We start from the raw sequence: 16133 nt of genomic DNA, 5'->3' as shown, positions 1-16133 counted from the left end.
TCGTCTGAGACCAGCCACCCGGACAGCTGATGAAACGGAGGAGTATTTCTGTCTGTAATAAAGCCCTTTTGTGGGGAATAACTCATTCTGATTGGCTGCCACCAAGTCATGTGAAATCTATAGATTTGGGCCTAATGAATTTATTTCAGTTGACTGATTTCCTTATATGAACTGAAAATGTTGCATGTTGCTTTTATATTATTGTTCAGTGTATATTTTGGACGAATGTGCGCAAGCCTACAGGAGACTTTTGAAGTAGCCTAATCAGATTAAAACATTGTGTCTGGTTGTGTTTATGCCACATATAAAAAGGTAATAGATTTTAAGTTAAATTATAAATATTTAGGCTATATTGAAGTGTTAGGGTTCTAGGTGTGCGAGGAATAGCCACTCGATTGGAGAGGAGGCAGAGCATGCATTAAGATCATGTGGCCACATTATTATAGTAAAAATACAGCCAGACTGGCCTGCTACTGTGCCTTTCTAGACCTTATAAACTGTCCAGAGTAGACTCATAACTGATCCAAATGGAATGAAACGTTCAAATCACAGAGCTTTTGCGTTGTTATGACATTTTCACGGCAGCCTAGAGTCGAATTTTGTACTCACTTGAAAACAAGAAAACAATAATGCAATTATTCATTGCATTGGGGTATTGTAGGCTAGTCTAGGTAGGATAATTATATTGTCCTAATCAAGATCAATAGGGGAGCTTTTGACAGTTTTTCACTGTTCTTTCATGCGCAATGTTGCACCTGGCCTCTGCTGCCTATCAGTGTCAGGGTTGAGTGTAGATGTGGTGTGGAATCATGCGCAGGACACACAGAGGCTTCGTACAGACGTCTTTAGTGAAGGCAAAAGAATAAGCCAAACACGGCAACAGGCAACCAGGCAGGCAAGCGAACTTTACGCAACACGGTAAAGTGCAAAGCAAGGGCGCACAAAGTGCGGAACTCTCTCTAAACAAAATACAGAGAGAACAGAAAACGAACTAGCACACAACGTGACAACGAACAATTACACACAACACATGACAAAACTCAAGAGAACTAAATAGGACGCATAATGAACACTAACAAGGAACAGGTGTAACAAAACAGACAAAACCAATCAAACATCGAAACATAGAACGGTGGCAGCTAGTACTCCGGAGACGACGACCGCCGAAGCCTGCCCAAACAAGGAGAAGGAGCAGCCTCGGCCGAAACCGTGACAGTACTCCCCCTTGACGCGCGGCTCCAGCCGTGCGCCGACCCCGGCCTCGGGGACGACCAGGAAGACGCGGAGCAGGGCGCGTGGGATGACCACGATGGAACTCGGGTCAGAAGAGACGGGTCTAGGATGTCCCTCCTCGGCACCCAGCACCGCTCCTCCGGGCCGTACCTCTCCCACTCCACGAGATATTGGAGACCCCCCATCCGGCGTCTCGAATCTAGGATGGACCGAACAGTGTACGCCGGAGCCCCCTCGATGTCCAGCGGGGGCGGAGGAGTCTCTTCTATCTCATAGTCCTGGAGTGGACCAGCTACCACCGGCCTGAGGAGAGACACATGGAACGAGGGGTTAATATTCTTGTAATCAATTGGCAGTTGTAACCTGTAACACACCTCGTTCAATCTCCTCAGGACCTTAAAAGGCCCCACAAACCGCCGACCCAGCTTCCGGCAGGGCAGGCGGAGGGGCAGGTTTCTGGTCGAGAGCCAGACTCGATCTCCAGGTGCGTACACTGGCCCCTCACTGCGGTGGAGATCGGCGCTCGTCTTATGTCGACGGATGGCTCGCTGCAGATGGATATGTGCAGCGTTCCACGTCTCCTCCGAGCGCCGCACCCACTCATCCACCGCAGGGGCCTCGATCTGGCTCTCATGCCAAGGTGCCAGAGCCGGCTGGTACCCTAACACACACTGGAAAGGGGTTAGTTTAGTGGAGGAGTGGCGGAGAGAGTTCTGTGCCATCTCGGCCCAGGGAACATATCTCGCCCACTCCTCCGGCCGGCCCTGGCAATACGACCTCAGAAACCTACCCACATCCTGGTTGACACGTTCGACCTGCCCATTACTCTCCGGGTGGTAACCCGAGGTAAGGCTCACCGAAACCCCCAAACGCTCCATAAACGCTCTCCAGACTCTGGAGGTAAACTGGGGGCCTCGATCAGACACTATATCCTCGGGTACCCCGTAATGCCGGAAGACGTGGGTAAATAGAGCCTCAGCGGTCTGTAGGGCAGTAGGAAGACCCGGCATGGGAAGGAGACGACAGGCCTTCGAGAACCGATCCACAACGACCAGGATGGTGGTATTCCCCTGTGAGGGGGGAAGGTCTGTAACAAAATCCACCGAGAGGTGAGACCAGGGTCGTTGTGGAACGGGCAGGGGTTGTAACTTACCCCTAGGCAAGTGTCTGGGCGCCTTACACTGGGCACACACCGAGCAGGAGGAGACATAAATCCTCACATCCTTGGCTAACGTTGGCCACCAGTACTTTGTGCTAAGGCAGTGCACTGTCCGGCCAATACCTGGATGCCCAGAGGAGGGTGACGTGTGAGCCCAATAAATGAGTCGATCCCGGACCTCGAGCGGGACGTACGTCCGACCCACCGGACACTGTGGAGGGCTAGGGTCGGTGCGTAACGCCCGCTCGATCTCCGTATCGACCTCCCACACCACCGGTGCCACCAGACAAGACTTAGGTAGTATGGGAGTGGGCTCAACGGACCTCTCCTCCGTGTCATACCGCCGAGACAGGGCGTCTGCCTTCCCGTTCTGGGACCCAGGGATGTAAGAAACATAGTCCACCGAGCCTGGCGAGGATTTAGTCTCCTAGCTGCCCGAATGTATTCCAGGTTACGGTGGTCAGTCAAAATGAGAAAAGGTTGTTGAGCCCCCTCAAGCCAATGCCTCCACACCTTTAGGGCTTGTACCACGGCTAACAGCTCCCTGTCCCCTACGTCATAATTACGCTCCGCCGGACTGAGCTTTTTCGAATAAAAGGCACAGGGGCGGAGTTTAGGTGGTGTGCCGGACAGTTGCGAGAGAACGGCCCCGATATCGGCTTCTGACGAGTCCACCTCCACTTGGAATGGTAAAGCGGGATCCGGGTGCGCCAGCACCGGAGCCGAAGTAAACAGGTCCTTCAGTCTCCCAAAAGCCCTGTCCGCCTCAGCTGACCACCGCAAGCGCACCGGACCCCCCTTCAAAAGGGACGTTATGGGAGCTGCCACCTGTCCAAAACCCCGGATAAACCTCCGGTAGTATTTCGCAAAACCCAAGAACTGCTGCACCTCTTTAACCGTGGTTGGGGTTTGCCAATTACGCACGGCTGACACACGGTCAACCTCCATCTTCACCCCTGACGCAGAAAACTGATACCCCTAAAAGGAGACCGACTCCTGGAAGAACAGACATTTCTCTGCCTTGACATACAGGTCAGGCTCCAACAGCCTCCTCAACACTCGGCGCACCAGGGCTACATGCTCGGCTCGGGTAGAACTGTACACCAGAATATCGTCTATGTACACGACTACTCCCTGCCCCTGCATGTCCCGGAAAATCTCATCGACAAAGGATTGGAAGACTGATGGAGCATTCATTAACCCGTATGGCATGACGAGATACTCGTAATGACCCGAGGTAGTACTAAATGCTGTCTTCCATTCATCGCCCTCTCTAATGCGCACCAAGTTATATGCGCTCCAATTTTGTGAAGAATTTTGTGAAGAAAAAGAAGCTCGAGGACGCGGGGGAAGTGGAGGGCCGTATGTATCCCTGTCTCAGAGACTCGGCAATGTATGTCTCCATCGCCCTCTTCTCCTCTTGTGACAAAGGATACACATGGCTCCGCGGGAGCGCAGCTCCTGCCTGGAGGTCTATCGCACAATCCCCCTGTCTATGAGGCGGCAATCGCGCCGCTCTCGCCTTGCTAAACACGAGTGCCAAATCCTCATACTCGGGGGGAACGTGCATTGGACTCTCCACCGAGGTCGCCCCTACGGAAACACCCAGACATAGCCCCTCACACTGGGCAGACCACCCCTTAAGAGCCCTCTCTCGCCACGAAATAGTAGGATCATGTGTAATCAACCAGGGAAGCCCCAGCACCACCGGATACGCAGGAGAGTCGATCAGATAGAGCTGAATCGTCTCCTCATGACCCCCCTGCGTCTCCATCCTAAGTGGCACTGTGACCTCCCTAATCAACCCGGATCCTAACGGACGGCTATCTAGGGCATGTACAGGGAAAGGATTATTAACCGGAAGGAGGGGGATCCCTAACTCTACACAGAATTTACGATCTACAAAATTCCCAGCTGCGCCTGAATCTACTAGCGCCTTATGCTGGGAACGAGGTGCAACCTGTGGAAAACAAACAGGTATGGTTATGTGCACGACAGAAAGCTCTGGGTAAGTGGGGCGCCTACTCACCTGGGAGGACTCCCCAATGTGTGGCCTGCCTTCTCTTCCTCCAGGAGACCCTCCCCAGCACCTAGCCGCGGTGTGCCCTCCATGGCCACAGTTGGTGCAGGGGACGGCCCCCCTCGGGCTCCTTCTCCTCCGTTCTCTAGCGCCAGCACCTCCGAGCTCCATAGGACTCGGCTCGGAGGTGCTGGAGGGTGGAATGGGCGACCCCCACCCGGGACGCCCGCGGGTGGCGAGCAGGGTGTCCAGCCGAATGGCCATGTCAACCAATTGGTCAAACGAAAGCGTGGTATCCCTGCACGCCAACTCTCTACGGACATCCTCCCGGAGGCTGCAGCGGAAGTGATCTATGAGAGCCCGCTCATTCCACCCTGCATCTGCCGCTAGAGTCCGAACTCCAGTGCAAACTCCTGAGCGCTCCTCATCCCCTGCCGGAGGTAGAATAGACGCTCCCCGCCGCCTTCCCCTCCGGTGGATGGTCAAACACTGCACGGAAGCGGCGGGAGAACTCCGCATAGGTGATAGTTGCGGCGTCTATTCTCCTCCACTCGGCGTTGGCCCACTCCAACGCCTTGCCGGTGAGACAGGAGATGAGGGCGGAAACGCTCTCGTGTCCCGAGGGCGCCGGGTGTACGGTGGCGAGGTAGAGTTCAACTTGCAGCAGGAACCCCTGACACCCGGCAGCGGTGCCGTCGTACGCCCTCGGGAGCGAGAGCCGAAACCCACTGGGTTCCGGAAGTTGGACAGGTGGACTGACCGATGGTGATGGTGTGGTAGGTGGGGGCGTGGGTACCCCGCTGGTCTCCCATCGATGGAGGGTGTTCATGACTCTATCCAGAGCGTGCCCGATTTGGTTAATCCTGTCCTCCTGTCCACGAAGGCGCTCCTCGATAATCTCAGTGGGTGCGGTTGCTCCTGCTGATTCCATGGTGGAAGGTGTGTAATTCTGTCAGGGTTGAGTGTAGATGTGGTGTGGAATCATGCGCAGGACACACAGAGGCTTCGTACAGACGTCTTTAGTGAAGGCAAAAGAATAAGCCAAACACGGCAACAGGCAACCAGGCAGGCAAGCGAACTTTACGCAACACGGTAAAGTGCAAAGCAAGGGCGCACAAAGTGCGGAACTCTCTCTAAACAAAATACAGAGAGAACAGAAAACGAACTAGCACACAACGTGACAACAAACAATTACACACAACACATGACAAAACTCAAGAGAACTAAATAGGACGCATAATGAACACTAACAAGGAACAGGTGTAACAAAACAGACAAAACCAATCAAACATCGAAACATAGGACGGTGGCAGCTAGTACTCTGGAGACGACGACCGCCGAAGCCTGCCCGAACAAGGAGAAGGAGCAGCCTCGGCCGAAACCGTGACAATCAGATAGTCCTATTTGTTCTTGTGGATTCATATGGAAAATTGATGCCGCTTTGAATGCTTTTATGTGAGGTATGATTGCTAGTTAGCCTATTGCAGATCTGGACAAACGATCCACCTACCACTATTGTCACTATGAATGGTGGATTGAGGGTAGGATAGACAGACTGGTAGACTATATTGATCTGTGATATAGTAAAAGTTAGTGCAAGGAAAAGCGTAGCACATAAGGGAAGTACCAAAACACCTTGATATAGGGGAGGCACATGCACGCAGATGAGGAACTTTGGCTAGGATGGACGAAATTATATAGTAAAACCTGCAAAAGAGGGACAAAACGCACTACCATCCCCTGTGCCCAATTTTTTTTTAAACATACACAACCCTTCTCAAAGCTAAAAATGTAATATGACCCCCCCATAAATTTCGACCTGTCCCTAATGTATAATGATTAAGTGAGTGTCACTGGGTGTGCAGGCTATTCAAATGGTAAAATACAGCTATTACTATTCTCCCCATGGCGTCCAGCTGCGCAAATGGTAAGACGCATTACATATTAATTGATTTGATTATTTCCTTACAACGTTTAATTTTATTATATCCCCTTAGCTTGTAATGTTTATGTTTCATATGAAGATGCATGATGCGGGCATTGTCAGACGGATGGCTATGATTTGATAGGCCCTAGCTGACTTTACAAAACTTTAAAGTTTATTGTTGTGTTTTATATAAAACTCACGTTTCTATGTTTACTTTGCTCTCGTGTATGATGTATTTAAACCGCATCTAAACCGCTGTGAAATAGTGTAAATTAGTGAAAATCGACTTCGTATGAGGATGACAGAGAACTAGGGGAATGCGACCATAATATGATATACCATCTGACTCCATTATAATGTGAAATATGTCATGTGTGGAGCATTTCGTAAAAACAACAACTGTGTAGGCTAGGCCTAATATAGTTTACTTAATTATACAAATAAATAAAAATCAATAGGGTCATTTCCCCTCTCCCGGCTCACTCTAGAGCCTCGCTCCAGTAGTAAATGGCTTGTAAAAAATGCGACGGTTTAATGAAATAGGCTGCCACCCGGAGAGCGGGACTTTACGGTCAAGCCGAATTGTTCGCGTATTTAACTAAACCCGTGCCATCTGAGGTGAACAGTGAAATTAAAATGGATTGATTTATGCAGTACTGACGCTCAGGTTATTATTTTTCAATGTTCATGATGTAAATATTAATGTGTTGTAAATGTTCATATGTGCACAGTGCTTAGCTGTAGGCTATCCTGCTGGGTCTCTGTCCTCATCCTTAAGCCTAATCGATATATACATTTAGGTAATTTAGAATATGCTCTTATCCAGATCGATTTAGGCCTACAGTCAGTGCATTTAACGAAAATAGGTAAGACAACCACATACCGCAGTCGCATATTATTGATATTATTTTCAAAAGGCTACTTCCTAAACAAACACAATAGCCTATATTTCTGCTCGCAAAAATGAGCAAGGGACTTGACGGGAGTTATTTATTTTTTTATCAGGAAGGGACAGGAAGTTCCAGGGTTATAGAACTGTTGGGGATCAGGACAGTACAGGGAAAAAAATGACATGACAGGACAAGACTGGACAGGAATTAATTTTCACTCCCATGTCAACCTCTGATGCAGGTGTCTAGGTTTGCCGTTATGCAATTATTAAGAGGCTATGGGACAACAAGCTAAAATCTTGCAATCAATGTCTTAGCATTAAATGATTGAGTTAACCTTAGCTCAGAGCTGCACAGTTAGAGGCCAAGCATATATGCTATGTGTATTGTGAATCAAATTTACCATTAGGCAATTCAACAAATAATAATTCAAAGAATATTACTCAGAAATATAAGGACTATGGTTCGTATCCATTTAAAAGTAATCAGATGTATTACAGTTATGCAATAATACAATTATCAAATGGTACATACCAGAAATCTTCACAATAAAAATAATTCTTAACAGCATAGAACATTTACCACTATGACATACAAAAGTACATCAGGAGATCGGTTTACCAGTGACTCCATTATCAAAGTTTAAATCCAGCTTTTATTCTTCAGAGAGCTACAAATACCATTATCTCCCATGTCTAATTAACATCACTTTGCATGGCCCGAAACATTCAAGCAAAAGGCAGAAAACTTCACAAGCATCCCTAATCTAATCACCACACCTCAAAACTGTATGATTAGAGGTACCCCTGTGTCGCTCCTCTTTGAACTATCCACAGTCCCACGAACAGAATAACAGTTTCCCTGTAACAATAAATACAGTGGGGGAAAAAAGTATTTAGTCAGCCACCAATTGTGCAAGTTCTCCCACTTAAAAAGATGAGAGAGGCCTGTAATTTTCATCATAGGTACACGTTGTCACGGTTTCGGCCGAGGCTGCTCCTCCTCCTGGTTCGGGCAGGCTTCGGCGGTCGTCGTCCCCGGAGTACTAGCTGCCACCGATCTATGTTTCATGTTCGTTTGGTTTGGTCTTAATGTTGTACACCTGTGTCTAGTTAGTCCTCGTTAGTGTTCTATTTAGTTCTCGTTGTGTGTGTCTGTGTTTGTGTGTGATTGCGCCTCTGTTACGTGTTGGAGCTACATTTTTCCCTCCAGTGTTTGGAGTGGTTTCTTTGCACATGTTTTGTGCGCAGTTTATTTTGTCGCCTGTGTGCACCTGGTATTTCGCCTTCAGGCTTATTGTGCTTTTGTTTGTGTATTTAGCACTAAAGCCTTTGAACTGAGCCTCTGCGTCCTGCGCCTGATTCCTACACCACACCCACCTTCAGCACCTTATGACACACGTCAACTATGACAGACAAATTGAGAAAAAATATCCAGAAAATCACATTGTAGGATTTTTAATGAATTTATTTGCAAATTATGGTGGAAAATAAGTATTTGGTCACCTACAAACAAGCAAGATTTCTGGCTCTCACAGACCTGTAACTTCTTCTTTAAGAGGCTCCTCTGTCCTCCACTCGTTACCTGTATTAATGACACCTGTTTGAACTTGTTATCAGTATAAAAGACACCTGTCCACAACCTCAAACAGTCACACTCCAAACTCCACTATGGCCAAGACCAAAGAGCTGTCAAAGGACACCAGAAACAAAATTGTAGACCTGCACCAGGCTGGGAAGACTGAATCTGCAATAGGTAAGCAGCTTGGTTTGAAGAAATCAACTGTGGGAGCAATTATTAGGAAATGGAAGACATACAAGACCACTGATAATCTCCCTCGATCTGGGGCTCCACGCAAGATCTCACCCCGTGGGGTCAAAATGATCACAAGAACAGTGAGCAAAAATCCCAGAACCACACGGGGGGACCTAGTGAATGACCTGCAGAGAGCTGGGACCAAAGTAACAAAGCCTACCATCAGTAACACACTACGCCGCCAGGGACTCAAATCCTGCAGTGCCAGACGTGTCCCCCTGCTTAAGCCAGTACATGTCCAGGCCCGTCTGAAGTTTGCTAGAGTGCATTTGGATGATCCAGAAGAGGATTGGGAGAATGTCATATGGTCAGATGAAACCAAAATAGAACTTTTTGGTAAAAACTCAACTCGTCGTGTTTGGAGGACAAAGAATGCTGAGTTGCATCCAAAGAACACCATACCTACTGTGAAGCATGGGGGTGGAAACATCATGCTTTGGGGCTGTTTTTCTGCAAAGGGACCAGGACGACTGATCCGTGTAAAGGAAAGAATGAATGGGGCCATGTATCGTGAGATTTTGAGTGAAAACCTCCTTCCATCAGCAAGGGCATTGAAGATTAAACGTGGCTGGGTCTTTCAGCATGACAAGATCCCAAACACACCGCCCGGGCAACGAAGGAGTGGCTTCGTAAGAATCATTTCAAGGTCCTGGAGTGGCCTAGCCAGTCTCCAGATCTCAACCCCATAGACAATCTTTGGAGGGAGTTGAAAGTCCGTGTTTCCCAGCGACAGCCCCAAAACATCACTGCTCTAGAGGAGATCTGCATGGAGGAATGGGCCAAAATACCAGCAACAGTGTGTGAAAACCTTGTGAAGACTTACAGAAAACGTTTGACCTGTGTCATTGCCAACAAATGGTATATAACAAAGTATTGAGAAACTTTTGTTATTGACCAAATACTTATTTTCCACCATAATTTCCAAATAAATTCATTACAAATCCTACAATGTGATTTTCTGGATTTTTTTTTCTCATTTTGTCTGTCATAGTTGACGTGTACCTATGATGAAAATTACAGGCCTCTCTCATCTTTTTAAGTGGGAGAACTTGCACAATTGGTGGCTGACTAAATACTTTTTTCCCCCACTGTACATATCAACGTTTGTAACTCTTGAAACAATACAAACATGACCATTTAATTCACACAGTAACATTCATTTCGTCAATAAAAGTTTTCATCAGCCTTCACACCTCCAATGGTGTGTTCCCAGGGTTCTCCAATCAGTGTTCCCAGGGTTCTATGGGAAGGTCATGGCACTGAGAAAGCCACAGTCCCCCTATGATAGCCCACAGGTGGTCAGCCATCCAAACAATGTAATAAATCGTGATTGAGTCATCACGCTGGGCCTCGGGGCCAGCAAGTCGCTAGACTCATCTTCATCGCTGGCCTTCATCCTTCACATTTGTTCACTCTCAAGAGAGGTGATCAAATGTCTAAAATAGCAACACTGTACTAAAGTTGTAGTTACCACGAGCAGGCTCGCCAAGAAGCACGCGCGAGACACCCAGTCCCACCAGGTGTATGCGTATTTGGCCGAGGCAGTGGAGGCGCTGGTCAGGATAATGGCTGTCTTCTTGGCCAGGTTGACTTCGACCTGGGCGTGTGCAAGATAGTAGCTGGTATCCTGCAGAAGTTCCTGTACCATGGCCATGGAGTCCGTCAGTGACCTGGTGCTCTCCTCATAGAAGGTGTCCTCCCACCAGGTTTTAATGTCAGTGTCAAGGGGTTCCCTGCCTAGAATATTCAGCTGTCGCATTGTGAACTCTTCAGTCACTTCCAAGCAGAAAGGTTAGCCGGACAGGCCCCTGTTGGAGAAATAGTCCATCTCACTTATCACACACCACTGGGTATGAGATACTTGGATAGCATCAGAATAGCCGCGCAATGATCGTACACTCATCAGTTTGGTAGCGTTAAAAGTTACAGATTGTAATGTATTACAGTTGCAAATTACATAACTTGAAGTCTCATGACAACGTATCAACGTATCAGTACCATTCACACAAAAATAGCCAGTAAAGTGATCCCATTTCATGACTTGGTCTTTAACGACCACTCCCAAAGGGGGCAATGGAGCTTGAGTTTGGAAATACTTGGTCCGGAAGAATAAAAGGGAAAGTTACATATTAACCAATACAACCAACACATTCTTTAGAATTGTACATCATCACAGTGGCTAACAGTTCAGCATATTGCACATTCTTTAGAATTGCACATCATCACAGTGGCTAACAGTTCAGCATATTGCACATTCTTTATAATTGTACATCATCACAGTGGCTTACAGTTCAGCATATTGCACATTCTTTAGAATTGTACATCATCACAGTGGCTTACAGTTCAGCATATTGCACATTCTTTAGAATTGCACATCATCACAGTGGCTAACAGTTCAGCATATTGCACATTCTTTATAATTGTACATCATCACAGTGGCTAACAGTTCAGCATATTGCACATTCTTTAGAATTGTACATAATCACAGTGGCTAACAGTTCAACATATTGAATATTCGGAATATTGTCTGACTTGAACCATTTTTCTAGTCCAAGTGAAACAATAAGGTCATTCAGCGCATGGCGTGGTGCCTTACCCAGGCCAATAAGGTCATTCAGCGCATGGCGTGGTGCCTTACCCAGGCCAATAAGGTCATTCAGCGCATGGCGTGGTGCCTTACCCAGGCCAATAAGGTCATTCAGCGCATGGCGTGGTGCCTTACCCAGGCCAATAAGGTCATTCAGCGCATGGCGTGGTGCCTTACCCAGGCCAATAAGGTCATTCAGCGCATGGCGTGGTGCCTTACCCAGGCCAATAAGGTCATTCAGCGCATGGCGTGGTGCCTTACCCAGGCCAATAAGGTCATTCAGCGCATGGCGTGGTGCCTTACCCAGGCCAATAAGGTCATTCAGCGCATGGCGTGGTGCCTTACCCAGGCCAATAAGGTCATTCAGCGCATGGCGTGGTGCCTTACCCAGGCCAATAAGGTCATTCAGCGCATGGCGTGGTGCCTTACCCAGGCCAATAAGGTCATTCAGCGCATGGCGTGGTGCCTTACCCAGGCCAATAAGGTCATTCAGCGCATGGCGTGGTGCCTTACCCAGGCCAATAAGGTCATTCAGCGCATGGCGTGGTGCCTTACCCAGGCCAATAAGGTCATTCAGCGCATGGCGTGGTGCCTTACCCAGGCCAATAAGGTCATTCAGCGCATGGCGTGGTGCCTTACCCAGGCCAATAAGGTCATTCAGCGCATGGCGTGGTGCCTTACCCAGGCCAATAAGGTCATTCAGCGCATGGCGTGGTGCCTTACCCAGGCCAATAAGGTCATTCAGCGCATGGCGTGGTGCCTTACCCAGGCCAATAAGGTCATTCAGCGCATGGCGTGGTGCCTTACCCAGGCCAATAAGGTCATTCAGCGCATGGCGTGGTGCCTTACCCAGGCCAATAAGGTCATTCAGCGCATGGCGTGGTGCCTTACCCAGGCCAATAAGGTCATTCAGCGCATGGCGTGGTGCCTTACCCAGGCCAATAAGGTCATTCAGCGCATGGCGTGGTGCCTTACCCAGGCCAATAAGGTCATTCAGCGCATGGCGTGGTGCCTTACCCAGGCCAATAAGGTCATTCAGCGCATGGCGTGGTGCCTTACCCAGGCCAATAAGGTCATTCAGCGCATGGCGTGGTGCCTTACCCAGGCCAATAAGGTCATTCAGCGCATGGCGTGGTGCCTTACCCAGGCCAATAAGGTCATTCAGCGCATGGCGTGGTGCCTTACCCAGGCCAATAAGGTCATTCAGCGCATGGCGTGGTGCCTTACCCAGGCCGAGATCCAATATCTCCTGCCGTGCAGCTGTGAACAAGACCTGTGCCTAAGTTCAACAAGCTATATTATGTTTCACAGTGCGCGTTTGGTCAAAAAACATGATTAAGCTTCAATAATGTCTCAGCTTCTGACTTGACTGCCTTGATGATACTATCATCACCGAGCGTCAGGTGCTGAAAACCAGTCACTACTTGATTTGAAATCCATGCAGTGTATTGTGAATGCTTAGCCAGCTGATATGTGTTAAACCCGGAGTTACCACCCAAAGAGGCAAGTCACACCGGTGGTTAAGCCACGCCTTGTACGTGTGTCTGTGGCTTGGACATCAAGTCTGCCCTTGTAATCTGAAATTAAATCCTCAGTAGGTGTCTGCTACCATTAGCATGTTCTATCATTACTGCTACAACGAGCCTGGAATGCTGACAGAACATCAGATATGTTGTAGGACACATGGACCATAACTGGATTAACATCATGCAAGAGGATCTTGTTAATGTTTCCTTTAACAAGACCACGTTTAGAGACTGGATATGGTTTTGAACAGTGTTGGTTTGTGATAGGTGCATGTAGTAAGGTTAAAACAATACTTAGTTGACCATGAACAATTCTTGCATTTGTGTCACGGTTTCGGCCGAGACTGCTCCTCCTCCTGGTTCGGGCAGGCAAAGGCGTTCGTCGTCCCCGGAGTACTAGCTGCCATCGTTGGATGATTCCATGTGTGATTGCTTTTGTCTGTCCTTAGCACCTGTGTCTGATTTGTGATGATTACGTGTCCTATTAGTTCCCTGTGTTTGTATGGATTAGTTGTGTGTTGTTATTTCGCCTGTCATGTGTGTTTTCGTGTAGGGTTTTGTGTTCTGTGTATTTTACGCATGTTTTGCGTAATTGGGCATTATTCCGCCTCCTTTGTTTAGAGGCCGTGCCTTGTTTTTGGGATCTGTCTTTATTAAACTTTTGGACTTAGCTTCGGTGTCCTGCGCCTGACTTCACCCCACATCCACCTCACAAGATGACAGAACAACACACCTGTCTGGAGTCAGCAGGAGCAGTGGCGACATCCAGGTTGCTGGATGAACGGATACGCTTTCACGACATCTTGTTCCAGCAACTTGAGACCGCCATAGGCGAAGTGTCCAGCAAGCTGAGTCGTTTGGTGACTAGGGAGGTGCCCACGCCATCACCCACTATCCCATCACCAACGGCCAGTCCTCCTCTCTCAGCACCGGAACCCAGTGGTATTCGGCTCTCGCTCCCGGGGGCATATGACGGTTCTGCAGCCGGGTGTCAGGGATTTCTGCTACAGGTGGAACTGTACCTGGCTACTGTACACCCGGCGCCCTCGGGATACGAGGCGTCTCCGCCCTCATCTCCTGTCTATCCGGCAAGGCGTTGGAATGGGCCAACGCCGAATGGAGGGAATAGACGCCGCAACCATCACCTACGCGGAGTTTTCCCGCCGCTTCAGGACTGTCTTCGATCATCCACCGGAAGGTAAAGCGGCGGAGAGCGTCTGTTCCACCTCCGACAGGAGAAGAGGAGCGCCCAGGAGTTCGCACTGGAGTTCCGGACACTAGCAGCGGATGCGGGGGTGGAATGAGAGGGCCCTCATCGACCACTACAGGTGTAGCCTCACGAGAGGACGTTCGTCGTGAGCTGGCCTGCAGGGACACCAACTTGTCATTCGACCAGTTGGTGGACATTTCCATCCGTCTAGACACCCTGCTGGCCACCCGCGGACGTCCCGAGTGGGGGTCGTCCATTTCGCCCTCCAGCACCTCCGAGCCTATTCCTATGGAGATCGGGGGTGCTGGCGCTAGAGAGAGGAGGAGAGGGAACCCGAGGGGAGCCATCCCCTGCACCACCTGCGGTCGTGGAGGGCACACCGCGGCCAGGTGCTGGGGAGGGTCTCTTGGGAGAGGTGACGACAGGCCGCGCACTGGGGGAGTCATTTCAGGTAAGCAGGCGCCCCACTTACCCAGAGCTTTCTGTTGGTCACATGAATATTCCTGTGAGATTTCCACAGGTGGCACCTCATTCCCAGCATAAGGCGCTAGTAGATTCAGGCGCTGCTGGGAACTTTATTGATCGGGCATTTTGTGGTAGGTTAGGGATTCCCCCTTCGGCCGGTAGAAACTCCGTTTCCTGTCCACACCTTAGACAGCCGGCCGTTGGGGTCGGGTCTGATCAGGAGGTCACAGCACCACTGACGATGACAACACAGGGAGGTCACGAGGAGATCATTCAGTTTTATCTGATTGATTCTCCTGCGTACCCGTGGTGTTGGGACTTCCCTGGTTAAGCACCCATGATCCTACCATAGCGTGGCAACAGAGGGCTCTTATGGAGTGGTCTGCCCAGTGTGTAGGGGAGATGTCTAGGTGTTTCCTTAGGGGCGACCTCGGTAGAGAGTCCGAACCAAGTGCCCGCACTGCGCATTCCCCCTGAGTATGAGGATTTAGCACTTGCGTTCAGTAAATCTAGGGCAGCACGGCTACCTCCTCATAGACAGGGGGACTGTGCGATACATCTCCAAACTGGAGCGGCCCTGCCACGGAGTCGTGTGTATCCCCTGTCTCAAGAGGAGACAGCGGCTATGGAGACGTACATAGCCGAGTCCTTGGCACAGGGATACATACGGCCTTCTACTTCCCCGGTTTCCTCAAGTTTCTTCTTTGTGAAGAAGAAGGATGGGGGATTGCGTCCGTGTATTGACTACCGTAGTCTCAATCAGATTACAGTTAAATACAGCTACCCACTGCCACTGATTGCGACGATGACGGAGTCATTACGTGGCGCGCGCTTCTTCACAAAGTTAGATCTCAGGAGCGCGTATAATCTGGTGCGCATTAGGGGGGGGGATGAATGGAAGACAGCATTTAGCACAACCTCGGGTCATTACGAGTATCTCGTCATGCCATACGGGTTAATGAATGCTCCTTCAGTCTTCCAATCCTTTGTTGACCGAGATTTTCCGGGACATGCATAGGCAGGGTGTAGTAGTTTACATTGATGACATCCTAGTGTACTCTGCTACACGAGCCGAGCATGTAGCCCAGGTGCGCCGAGTGTTGAGAAGACTGTTGGAGCATGACTTGTATGTCAAGGCAGAGAAATGCCTGTTCTTCCAGGAGTCCGTCTCCTTTTTGGGTTATCGGTTGTCCGCGTCTGGTGTGGAGATAGAGGTAGACCGGGTATCGGCCGTGCGTAATTGGCAAACTCCAACTACTGTAAAAGAGGTGCAGCGGTTCTTGGGTTTTGCTAATTACTAC

General features: G+C 49.3%; 2 pseudogenes; both read right to left on the bottom strand.

The window, feature by feature from the left end:
- Positions 1-10443: 10443 nt before the first annotated feature.
- On the bottom strand, positions 10444-11368 carry LOC121548027 (annotated as a pseudogene).
- Positions 11105-13908, bottom strand: LOC121549565 (annotated as a pseudogene).
- Between the last annotated feature and the right edge of the window lie 2225 nt (positions 13909-16133).

The sequence above is a fragment of the Coregonus clupeaformis genome, unplaced genomic scaffold (genome assembly GCF_020615455.1).
Source record: "Coregonus clupeaformis isolate EN_2021a unplaced genomic scaffold, ASM2061545v1 scaf0058, whole genome shotgun sequence".
Lineage (NCBI taxonomy): Eukaryota > Metazoa > Chordata > Actinopteri > Salmoniformes > Salmonidae > Coregonus > Coregonus clupeaformis.
The sequence above is the reverse complement of the archived record's forward strand: the minus strand, read 5'-3'. Positions and strand labels throughout refer to the sequence as shown.